The 11,045-nt window shown below is 54.5% G+C and overlaps 1 long non-coding RNA gene across 1 annotated transcript; it reads left to right on the top strand.

The window, feature by feature from the left end:
- Window positions 1-659: 659 nt before the first annotated feature.
- Window positions 660-3,057, top strand: LOC123587912. Its single transcript, XR_006707603.1, has 2 exons — window positions 660-944; window positions 2,700-3,057. It is a non-coding gene; the product is annotated as an uncharacterized LOC123587912 (long non-coding RNA).
- The last annotated feature ends 7,988 nt before the right edge of the window (window positions 3,058-11,045 follow it).

The raw sequence follows: 11,045 nt of genomic DNA, 5'->3' as shown, positions 1-11,045 counted from the left end.
GTAGCAGAAGGCGGCGTTTCGCTCGGCGGAGAGTCACCGAATTTCACCACGCTGACGCGAGCGCGGCGCCGGCGTGCTCCCGTCGCCCGCTGACGCCTCCCGGCAGCCCTTTCGCTCGGAGCAAAACAAAATGGCAGCGCTCGCGTCGACCCGCCGCTTTTCCGTCGGAGACACGGACAGACAGCGGTTTTCCTTTTGATCGTCAGCGTGCACGTGAATGTCGCCGGGTGGCGGCACTTGCTGCTCTGGCGACGTCTTTGCCGCGCGGTGGCCACGATCAGCGAGGGGGAAGGTGGCGGAAGGGGGGGGGTGTCGGCCGTCAGTGGGCACCGGGCGCAGGTCTCTGCGCGGCGCTCGCTTGGCGCGTCACCGCGCGCTGTCTGCCGGGAAGCGGGCACGATTTCGCGAGACCCTCTCCGCTCACGTGCTTCCGGGAAGTGGCGCGCGCCGGAAACCTCGTGCGGCACTCGGGCCGGAGCGGTTCCCGCACAGTCACGTGACGGCAGGCGTCGGCCACGATTTCAGGCCGTGGCTGTGTTAGGGACGCTGGCAGGACGTTGCAAGACCGCGTCTTCCGAACACGAGGATCGCTCGGTCTGTGAAGAAAACTTTCGGGACACACGCAGGTACCGAAGGCGCCATGGAAAACGGTGGGCGGATGATGTGCAGTACGCAGAAATCGCGTGCTGTTGGTACCAGAATTCCCTGAAACATTCCCAGGAGGCTCGATTTGAGGTCACTTTGGAACTTTGAGACACCTGTCACCCGGTAGGGAGGTCGGTTGGAGGCCTGCTCTAACTGCACACCAGCCGTAGACGCTAACTCGCAGGGGGTGTGGAGGCAGCCAGCGAGCTTTAGCCAGAGGCTTGGAGGAACCACCTGGGTTGGTCGCTGAACCGCGGGCTCCCAGGACCCGTGTGGGTCCAGCCTGGGTGCCGCCTGAGGTGACAGAATCTGTGACAACCAAACAGGTCACAGAAAAGATCGCAGAACACATCCCGCTCCGTCTCTGCCTCGCCGTCTGCTTCCGGGGGCCCATCCAGTGCCCCTCTCTTCTGTCCGTGCGGGAGACGGCTTGTGACCTGGGGTCAGGCAACCCCCGCGATGTATCCAGATGCTTCTATCTGCGCATCGTCTCTGTATTTCTGGGAGAGATTCACTAGCTTCCCTCACCACCCATGACAGAGCACATGACTCGGCTCAGTTCACTTTTTAGTTGACTCTAAATAAAGGTTTATTTTAAAAGGGAGTCAGATTTATAGAAAAACCGCGAAGATAGTACAGACCATTCTCCATATGCCCTACGTCTAGTTTCTGTGACGTTTTACGTCGGTGTAGTACGTTTGCTACAATTAATGAGACCGCCAATGCGTCATGACACCCGAAGGCCCGTACTTTACTCAGGCCCCTGGTTTTCTCCGCTGTTCTCGTTCGGCCCCAGGACCCGTGAGACCTTAGTCCTCGGGTGGCTGCAGGTCGTGTCCTTCCTTCGTCCCAGGGCCTGAGTACCAGCAGCTCAAGATCCCGTCTATGTTTTCAAACAAGGATCCAGTGACGTGCATGAGATTAGCCAAGTCAGACCAGACCACGATCCTGCCGGCACGAGCACGCCGGGGGTTCACACGGCTTTGCTGCTTGTACTCAGAGGACCATCCCCCAGAGATGGGCAGCTTATGCAGTCACAGGCGTGCCTCGTACCTTCTCACACAGGAACCCAGCAGCGCCCGGCCTCGGCCTTGTTATGTGGCTGGCTCAGAGAATTCTTCCATTTCAGTTTCCTCATAAAGGAGAGTCCTCCTCTGTTCCTGTATGAGAAAGGAATGGTGTGCAAGTCTGGGTTCCGGGCCCGAGTTCAAATCCTACCGTGCACGGGCCTCTGAGCGCCAGACCTCTGTGCTGATGTCTCGGGAGGACGTCGGCGTGACTGGGTGTTGGGGAGACCCCAGAGAGCACTGGCCGGCCCACGGTTGCTGGTGCAATCAGCATGCTGGTGTCCAGAGAGCCTCGCTGAGCCTGGCTTAAATATGCATGTTTCGGGGCGCCTGGGTGGCTCAGTCAGTTAAGCGTCTGATTCTTGATTTCCACTCAGGTCATGGTCTCACGGTTCTTGAGTTCGAGTCCCGCATCAGGCTCTACATGGACAGTGAGGAGGCTCCTTGGGATTCTCTGTCTCCCTCTCTCTCTCCCCTTCCCCTGCTCCCACAGGCTGTCTCTCTCTCTCAAAATAAATGAATAAACTTTAAACAATTGTTTTCAATAAAATAAATAAATAAATACGCGTGTTTCATCCGAGAACCTCATGTTTCTCAGAACGGACAGCTAACTGGACACGTCGTTATTTAAGCTGGTGGGGCCCCCAGGGGCCCTGGGCCAGGTGGGTGGTCACCCCCAGAAATCACCCCGGCTGGAGGAAGCTCGAAATCGGTGGCAGGTAGGGAGACTTGTGTCGGGAGGGACAGCGAGGGCAGGGCACCTGCCCTCTGCTGGGGGCGGGCGTTTTGGACGCGGCTGATGAGTCACGCTGTTCTTTCTTCGGGTTTATCCAGTCACCATAACTCACAAAACAACACCTCTCTGGGCAGGAATTTTTCTCAGTAATGGGAACTCGAGCATAGGGAGCAGCACGTCCTAAACGGTGACACCGCCGAAAGTGCTTCCGGCTTCACGCAGCCGTCGGATCTCGTTTCTGTTTCTTACAGGCCGAATGGATTCAGCGTAAAAAGTCATCTATGTGGAGGGACCCTGCCATCGGTGTCATTCTGGGAAGCCGAGTGAGGCGCGACAATTGGGAGGCGTACGTGTAACGCTGGCGTCACAACAGTTTCAGCCGCTGTTTTCAGGTGCCTGCCCGGCTTCTGTTCTGTCCTGCTTCCTACGCTGTTCCACGACAGGAAGTCAGAAGAAAATGGGCCTCAAGACCACGTTTGGCTTATATGCCGCGGAGAGGACTCCTCAATCTGGACATTTATTCAGATTTTCAGATAAGAGCCAGGCCCTGTGCCTTTCTGTCTCCTAAGAGTCACAGTTGATATTAAAAACTACTCGACAGCATAGGAAGTGTTTGATTACCCATTTTTACCAAACGGTCGCATTTTCCATAAGATGGAGGTTTTTGTGGGGTCAGGCTGGCTTCCTGTTGGAAGACGGTGTTTTTCTCTGTTTATTTGAGAGACACAGACAGACAAGCCGTTTGTACCGATGGGCGCCTTTGCAGTTTCCAAGTCGTGAAGCCTGGGGCCCCTGCTGGTTGGCACAAAGTTGCCAGGTGCCTGCTTACTACTCGGCTCCCGCTCCCAGGAAGCCCTCAGGCCGGGAGAGCCACGGCGCCCACTCTGCTAACCCCGCCTCGGCTTGGCACCTGCCTGCACTGTCGGCAAGTACAAAATGCGCGCGCAAAGGAAACAACAAAACGGAACGGGGGAGGACGAGCGTGAGGCGAGCATTTGTGTTTGAACCGAGCTGCTGCCCAGAGACAGGGGCGAGATGCACGTGGGAGGGGGCAGAGACCCGGGCAGCCCCCCCCCCCCCCCCCCGCAGAGTCACAGCTGCCGGTGGCAGGCTTTCCCGCAGAATTCGCTGTGCCGTAGGAAGCAAGGAGTGAGGCGGCCGAGGGATTGCGCCCCGAGAACACTGGCCCGTCGCCTGCAGCCGGGGTGCAAGCCCAAATGTCACAGAGCAGGTGCACGCTAAGTACAGGTATGCAGATGCTGGTAAAGGGAAAGCAACGGTCCCGCATGAGGATGAAAACCGGCGCACATCGGGCCTCAGGGCCGCAGTGCGGACGGCCGGGCGGAAACCCGACGTCCTCGGTGTCTTGTCTACAGGACAGCTGCTGTCCCGCTCCAGGCGCTGGCCGCTGTGTGGCAGCAGGCCCGAATTCTCCAGGACTCGTCATTTTTTAAAATGTTTGTTTATTTATTTTTGAGAAAGAGAGCACGAGCGGGGGAGGGGCAGAGAGAGGAGACACAGAATCCCAAGGGGGCTCCAGGCTCTGAGCCATCAGCACAGAGTCCGACGCGGGGCTCGAACCGTGAGATCGTGACCTGAGCCGAAGTCAGAGGCTCAACTGACTGAGCCACCCAGGCGCTCCTAAAGTCACTTATTTTTGACAGCTGAGTGCAGTGATGGTTACAAAGTATCTAGAATTTGGCTCAATAAAGCAAGTGCTCTGGACAGACCATCAATTACAGTAAGAATAGTACACTGTGATCGTGATGGAAGCAGATACAATGTAACTTTAATAAATGGAAACACACTTTCTACTTTGGCTGTTTGTTCCTTCCAGGACCAAAACACCTATGAAATCTCTGAGTTTCTAATTTAGAAAATCTTAAATAGGGAGAGAACTGTTTGGACAAGCCGGCTAACGGTTTTCAAAAACTCATTAGTCCTGTAAAATTCCAATTTATCGTCTCAAATTTGCAAGGCTTCCAGCGCACTTACCAATAATGCCTTTTCTTTTCAAGTTATCCTCACCTCATCTGCAGTTCCCCGTATCATTAAGCCGAACACAGAGTTGTGACCGCAGGGAGAGCCCTCAGCATTCTGTCCGTGAGCGCTGCTGAGGCACGAGGAGAGGCAGAAAATGGCGAAGTTCTGGGGCAGAGCGGCTTTCTTCCTCGTTTGCCCAACGTCAAGTTCCGAGAATGCTCCTGCATATACGGCACTAGTTCATCAACACCTTGGCTTCGACACAGACGACTTGCCCACGAAGGGGAGAGCCAGAACACGGGGCGCTGCTCTCGGGGACACAAATGGATCCTGCAGGCCACGACCCTCTGAGGGGGGCGCCTGTCCTCCACACCTCCCAGCACAGCACAGCTCTGGCCCCTGGTGTCGGGCTTTGTCACTGGCAGCGGGCCTGAGAGCCCCTCTGCCGTGTAGACCAGGAGTGCTGGTGCCAGACGGCAGATGCGGAGGAGGAGGGGTGGGCCGCAGGTGACACTGCAGTGGGACGGGGAGGGCAGCGGGGTGTGATTACTGCGCACGGTGGCCAAGCTGGACGGGGCCGAGCCCCCAGATGACTCCCGGGGAGGCCCCTGCACGGACTCTGTCCCATTAGGGCCGCTTCTAACCAGCGGCTTCTATCTGCTTTCACTGACGGAGCTCAGGGGCGGCCCGTGTGCCCTGTCCCTGCATCATCAGACTTAACTCCCATGGAAAACTGCAACATTCCCTTTTGCGAGGTTGAGCTTTACCTCCAATGTCCAGATGTGTGGGTCCCCGGGTCTTCGGGGCACCGTCCCCCACGCCTGCCATGCTCTCTTAGCTGGTCACGACACAAGCTGCTAGGAAAACAGACCATCCGTTGTGCCTGGACTGGTGCAGTACCCCAGCCAGTGCTTTCAGAAGGTAGCCGCGTCACAGAGCTCGTTCGTTCTCTGCTCATAGTCGGCGGCCCCTCTTCAGGAGGGGTGGGTCTTGTTTTGTTTCGTTTTTAATTTTTAACGTTTTTATTTTTGTGAGAGACAGAACGAGTAGGGGAGGGGGGCAGAGAGAAAGAGGGAGACACAGAATCGGAAGCGGGCTCCGGGCTCCGAGCTGTCAGTACAGAGCCCGACGCGGGGCTCGAACCCATGAACCGTGAGATCGTGACCTGAACCGAAGTCGGATGCTCAACTGACTGAGCCCCCGGGGGCCCCAGGAGAGGTGGGTCTTAAACACATGAGTGAGCCCCCCCCCCCCCCCGGGGAAGAGCTGAGGGAGGCGTTCTGGACAGAGGGAGCTTGCGAGTGACAGCTGTTCCCCTGCTGGGTGGGCTGCAGACACGAGCTCAGGGAAGCATTGTGAGGTGGTTTCTAACCCCCACTGCACAGGCCCTAAAACTAAGCCCCGGAGAGCATGGGCCGTGGCCAAGGTCAGAGCAACGAGCGGGAGCACAGGTCTCTCTGGTCTGACGGGGGTGGCACAGCCTCCCCTGACCTGCAAGGGTAGCAGAGAGCGTACTCTGGAAGATTCCACCAGCAGATGTCAGGGACAACTCAGGCAGGGTACCCGGCTCGTCTGTCTCTCATACACACCCAGTTTTCTCGGCCCCTTCTGGCAAGCGGTGGCTGAGGAACACGGGGCTAGTCCAGGGGACCGAAGCGGGAGTCTGCTCCGTGCAGTCTGCGGAAAAGCTTTCACTGACAGAGAGATGGGCTGTTGGCTTCAGGCCACGTGCCCCTGCCCTTCTTTCATCTGAGTGGAGCATGAAGCCATGACCTGGGACAGCAGCAGCCACCTTGAGGTCATGAGGCAGCCGCACGAGGACAGACTACGGCAGCCTCTGGTGGCAACGGAATGGACCCCAGCAACTCCCGAACTCTGGGCTTTGGGTTATTCGGGACAAATAAACTTGCACTGAACTATTAGGTGCGTTTTCTGTTAGCTGCCACCAAGCGCAAGGGCACGGGGCCGTGTGCCTTGGGTGGTGATGAAGGTGGGCTTCCCAGGTTCAATCCCGTCCTCTAGCGGCATTCACAGCTGCCCGGTCCCTCTCTGCTTAGCACAGCTCCAAGCCCAGCCACACTGCACCTGCTAGAAATACCGAATCCCTACTGAGCCAGAATCTGCACCTCAACAGGGTCTCCAGGCAGTCTGGAGGTTACCAACTTGCAAAGCTGAGGAAGTGCTCAATGCCCAACACCCCCGCCCGGTCGGGAGGCAGGCTGGCCAGTCTGGCAATGAAAGACAGTCTCTGCTCCGGTCGCTACATCAGCGGTACGCATATCACCCAGGAGCCCCAAACCTCAAGCCCTACCCCGAGCCTCGGAGGTGGGCCCAGGAATCTGGTTGTGAGGCACATAGCTGCAGAAATGCTGCTAGGCTCAAGCGAACCTGGTGGAAAGGGGGCAGGAGGTGTGCGGTGTGCAGGGTGAAGTGACATGACCTTGTGCAGTCTTAACACAAGGATGTCTCCTAGCTAAGCAAGGTTTCCTGAGTACAGGTACTCAATTTCACTGAAATTTCTATTCCTTCCAAGAGTACAGGAACCATCTCTCATCTGTCCATCCATCCATCCATCCTCCACCTGTGTCATTTATCCATCCACCCATCCATTCCTCCGTCATCCATCCATCTATCCATCCATCCATTCCTGTCATCCATCCATCCATCCATCCATCTATCCATCCATCCATTCCTCCGTCATCCATCCATCTATCCATTCCTCCAACTGTCACCCATCCATCCATCCATCCATCCACCCACATTCCTCCATCATCCATCCATCCATCCATCCACTCCTGTCATCCATCCATCCATTTGTTCCTGTCATCCATCCATCCATCTATTCATCCCTCCATTCCTCTGTCATCCATCCATCTATCCATCCATCCACTCCTGTCATCCATCCACCCATCCATCCATCCATTCATCCATCCATCCATCTATCCATCCATCCATTCCCATCATCCATCCATCCATCCATCTATCCATCCATCCATTCCTCCAACTGTCATCCATCCATCCATCCATCCATTTCTCCATCATCCATCCATTGACTCCTGTCATCCATCCATCCATTCCTCCATCATCCATCCATCTATCCATCCACCCATTCATTCCTGTCATCCATTCATCCATCCACCTATCCATCCATTCCTCCATCATCCATGCATCCATCCATCCATCCACCCATTCATTCCTCCATCATCCATTTATCCATCCATCCACTTCTGTCATCCATCCATCCATTCCTCTGTCATCCATCCATCTATCCATCCACCCATTCATTCCTGTCATCCATCCATCCATCCATCCATTCGTTCCTCCAACTGTCATCCATCCATCCATTCCTCCATCATCCATCCATCTATCCATCCATCCATTCCTGTCATCCATCCATCCATCCATCCCTCCGTCATCCATCCATCCACCCACCCATTCATTCCTGTCATCCATCCATCCACTCCTGTCCTCCCATCATCCATCCATCCATCCATCCCTCCATTCCTGTCATCCATCCATCCATCCATCCACCCATTCATTTCTCCATCATCCATCCATCCATCCACTCCTGTCATCCATCCATCCATCCATTCCTCCAACTGTCACCCGTCCATCCATCCATCCATCCATCCATCCCTCTGTCATCCATCCATCCATCCATCCATCCACCCATTCATTTCTCCATCATCCATCCATCCATCCACTCCTGTCATCCATCCATTTGTTCCTGTCATCCATCCATCCATCCATCCATCCCTCCATTCCTGTCATCCATCCATCCATCCATTCCTCCAACTGTCACCCATCCATCCATCCATCCATCCACCCATTCATTCCTCCATCATCCATCCATCCATCCACTCCTGTCATCCATCCATCCATCCATCCATCCATCCGTTCCTGTCATTCACCCATCCATCCATCCATCCATCCCTCCGTCATCCATCCATCCATTTGTTCCTGTCATCCATCCATCCATCTATCCATCCCTCCATTCCTCCGTCATCCATCCATCTATCCATCCATCCACTCCTGTCATCCATCCATCCATCCATTCCTCCAACTGTCATCCATCCATCCATCCATCCATCCACACATTCATTCCCGTCATCCATCCATCCACTCCTGTCATCCATCCATCCATCCATCCCTCCGTCATCCATCCATCCATCCATCCATCCATCCATCCATCTATCCATCCATCCGTTCCTGTCATTCACCCACCCATCCATCCATCTATCCCTCCGTCATCCATCCATCCACCCACCCATTCATTCCTGTCATCCATCCATCCATCCATCCATCCACTCCTGTCCTCCCGTCATCCATCCATTCCTCCAACTGTCACCCATCCATCCATCCATCCATCCACCCATTCATTCCTCCATCATCCATCCATCCATCCATTTGTTCCTGTCATCCATCCATCCATCTATCCATCCCTCCATTCCTCTGTCATCCATCCATCCAACCATCCATCCATCCATTCCTCCAACTATCCATCCATCCATCCATCCATCCGTTCCTGTCATCCACCCATCCATCCATTCCCTCAACTGTCATCCATCCATCCATCCATCTATCCATTCATCCATCCATCCATTCCTCCGTCATCCATCCATCTATCCATCCATCCACTCCTGTCATCCATCCATCCATCCATCCGTTCCTCCGTCATCCATCCATCCACCTATCCATCCATCTTCAATCAGTCATCTTGGAGAGATGAAGTCAAGAATGTTACAGAAGGATGGAACAAATATCTTTGCTCATATTTATCAACCTCAGGTGTCCCTGGTACAGACTTCTGTTGCTTGAAGCCCTCTCTCTCTACTGTGGCGTGGTGTATGAAACTTGCCCTTATGCTTTAGGTTATTCTGATCGGTGAGCAGAGCTTACCAGTCTGGCTCATCAATGAGCGGACACTTGAGATTCAGCTCTCTCCCATTACAGATTTTCTGCCCCTGGAAAGCAGCAAGTGCTCAGACAGTGGAGCCTACCCTCTGGTGACAGGACTGTTCCTGGAGCACAGAGCAGGAACCTAAGAGTGGTGTGTTTGCAATAAAAGGGGGGACATAACTGGGTAACGTGTGGGATGAAGCAGTGTTGATTCTCACCTCCTAAAACAGCACTCAGGCAGCCCAGGGCCTGGGGATGTGGCAGGAAGCTGGTGGCTGCGGGGTGAGGCACAGGGGACACACCGTCTCCCACTGCACTGGCAGAGAAGGGCCATAGGGACAGTGTGCCAGCCTGAGGCCATCCCTCTGTCTGGACCATCCTGGCAGCCACCAGCAGGCCTGTGGGAACGAGTCAGCTGTCCTTGTATCTACCTGTGCGACATGATTTGGCTGCAGCTGAGAGGGCTGGGTGTGCAACCCCACCCGCCGGGACAACTGTGCATAGAGACCAGGGCACAGGTGGCCGTGGGCAAGCCTGTCTGGGCCCACAGAACTTCTAGGCAGCTGACATCCTGCGAGCTCAGGGCCATCATCCCCACGACCCCGTGTCCTGAGATCCTGAACTCTGGTGCCCTGGCCACATCTGTGCTCCTTCCACGGGGATGCACAGGGCTGCCCTCGGCTCTCCCGCCTCCAGGACGTATGTCCCGGTCCACATGTGCAAAGATACACACATACACGTCACTTCAAAGAAACAACACCAGGGTGCCTGGGAGGCTCAGTGGGTTGAGAGTCTGACTTTGGCTCAGGTTGTGATCTCATGGTTTGGGAGTTTGAGGCCCGTGTCGGGCTGTGTGTCAGTGTGGACCCCGCTTTGGATCCTCTGTCCCTTACCACCCCCGCCACCCCCCCTCCCCCACCAAATAAGTATATAAAAAAAAAAGAAAGGAAAAGAAAGAATGCCAATGGTTTGGGTGGGCAATTCCCTGAGAAGCCCACGTGCATGCCAGGGACCAGAGTCCCAACTCGCCCCTGCAGCCAGCCCGGTGGAGGGGACAGCCAGCCAGAGACCAAAGGTGCCACCAGAGCCGGGGTGCACCCCCATTCCTTGCCTGTTTGGGCACTCGGACGCTGGAGAGCTGGTTTTAGACCAGGTTTTATTGTTAACTTTGGAAAGCATTTTATATGTTCAGAAAGGTGAGAATGTTTTGATATTGTTTGCACGTTTCTAGAGGAAACTAACTCTAGCTTGAAAATCAAAGGTGACAGTGGGGAAGGGAAGTTCACCATCAACAGCTCCGAAGAGCCCACGGCGAAACGGATGGTTTCTACACAGTTGTGCAACGGTTGGCCTCATCCTGAAACGCAAGACGACTGGCTGCACTCACATTAGTGAATTAAACATTCCAGAACTACCTCTAAACCATTGAACATTCTGCTAATGGAATCCCAATACATCAAAGGAAAAGCTCCAATCTCTTTAATTACAAAAGTAGAGAAAACACATAATTGCAATTGAATATGCTATTTTTAAATGCATGTGAAATATTGAATATTTTCTAATAAAACAATCGAGCTAGCCTTGCAAACATATTCCAACTGCTTTATCTGTGCCTACAAAGTTTAGAAAAAACTCGCATTTCCTTACCTCGGGGAGTATGCATTAATAAAATAATTAAGCTCAGCATTATTTTCTGCTCAAAAAGCCTTACTTGT

The sequence above is a fragment of the Leopardus geoffroyi genome, chromosome D3 (genome assembly GCF_018350155.1).
Source record: "Leopardus geoffroyi isolate Oge1 chromosome D3, O.geoffroyi_Oge1_pat1.0, whole genome shotgun sequence".
Taxonomy (NCBI): Eukaryota; Metazoa; Chordata; class Mammalia; order Carnivora; family Felidae; genus Leopardus; species Leopardus geoffroyi.
The sequence above is the reverse complement of the archived record's forward strand: the minus strand, read 5'-3'. Positions and strand labels throughout refer to the sequence as shown.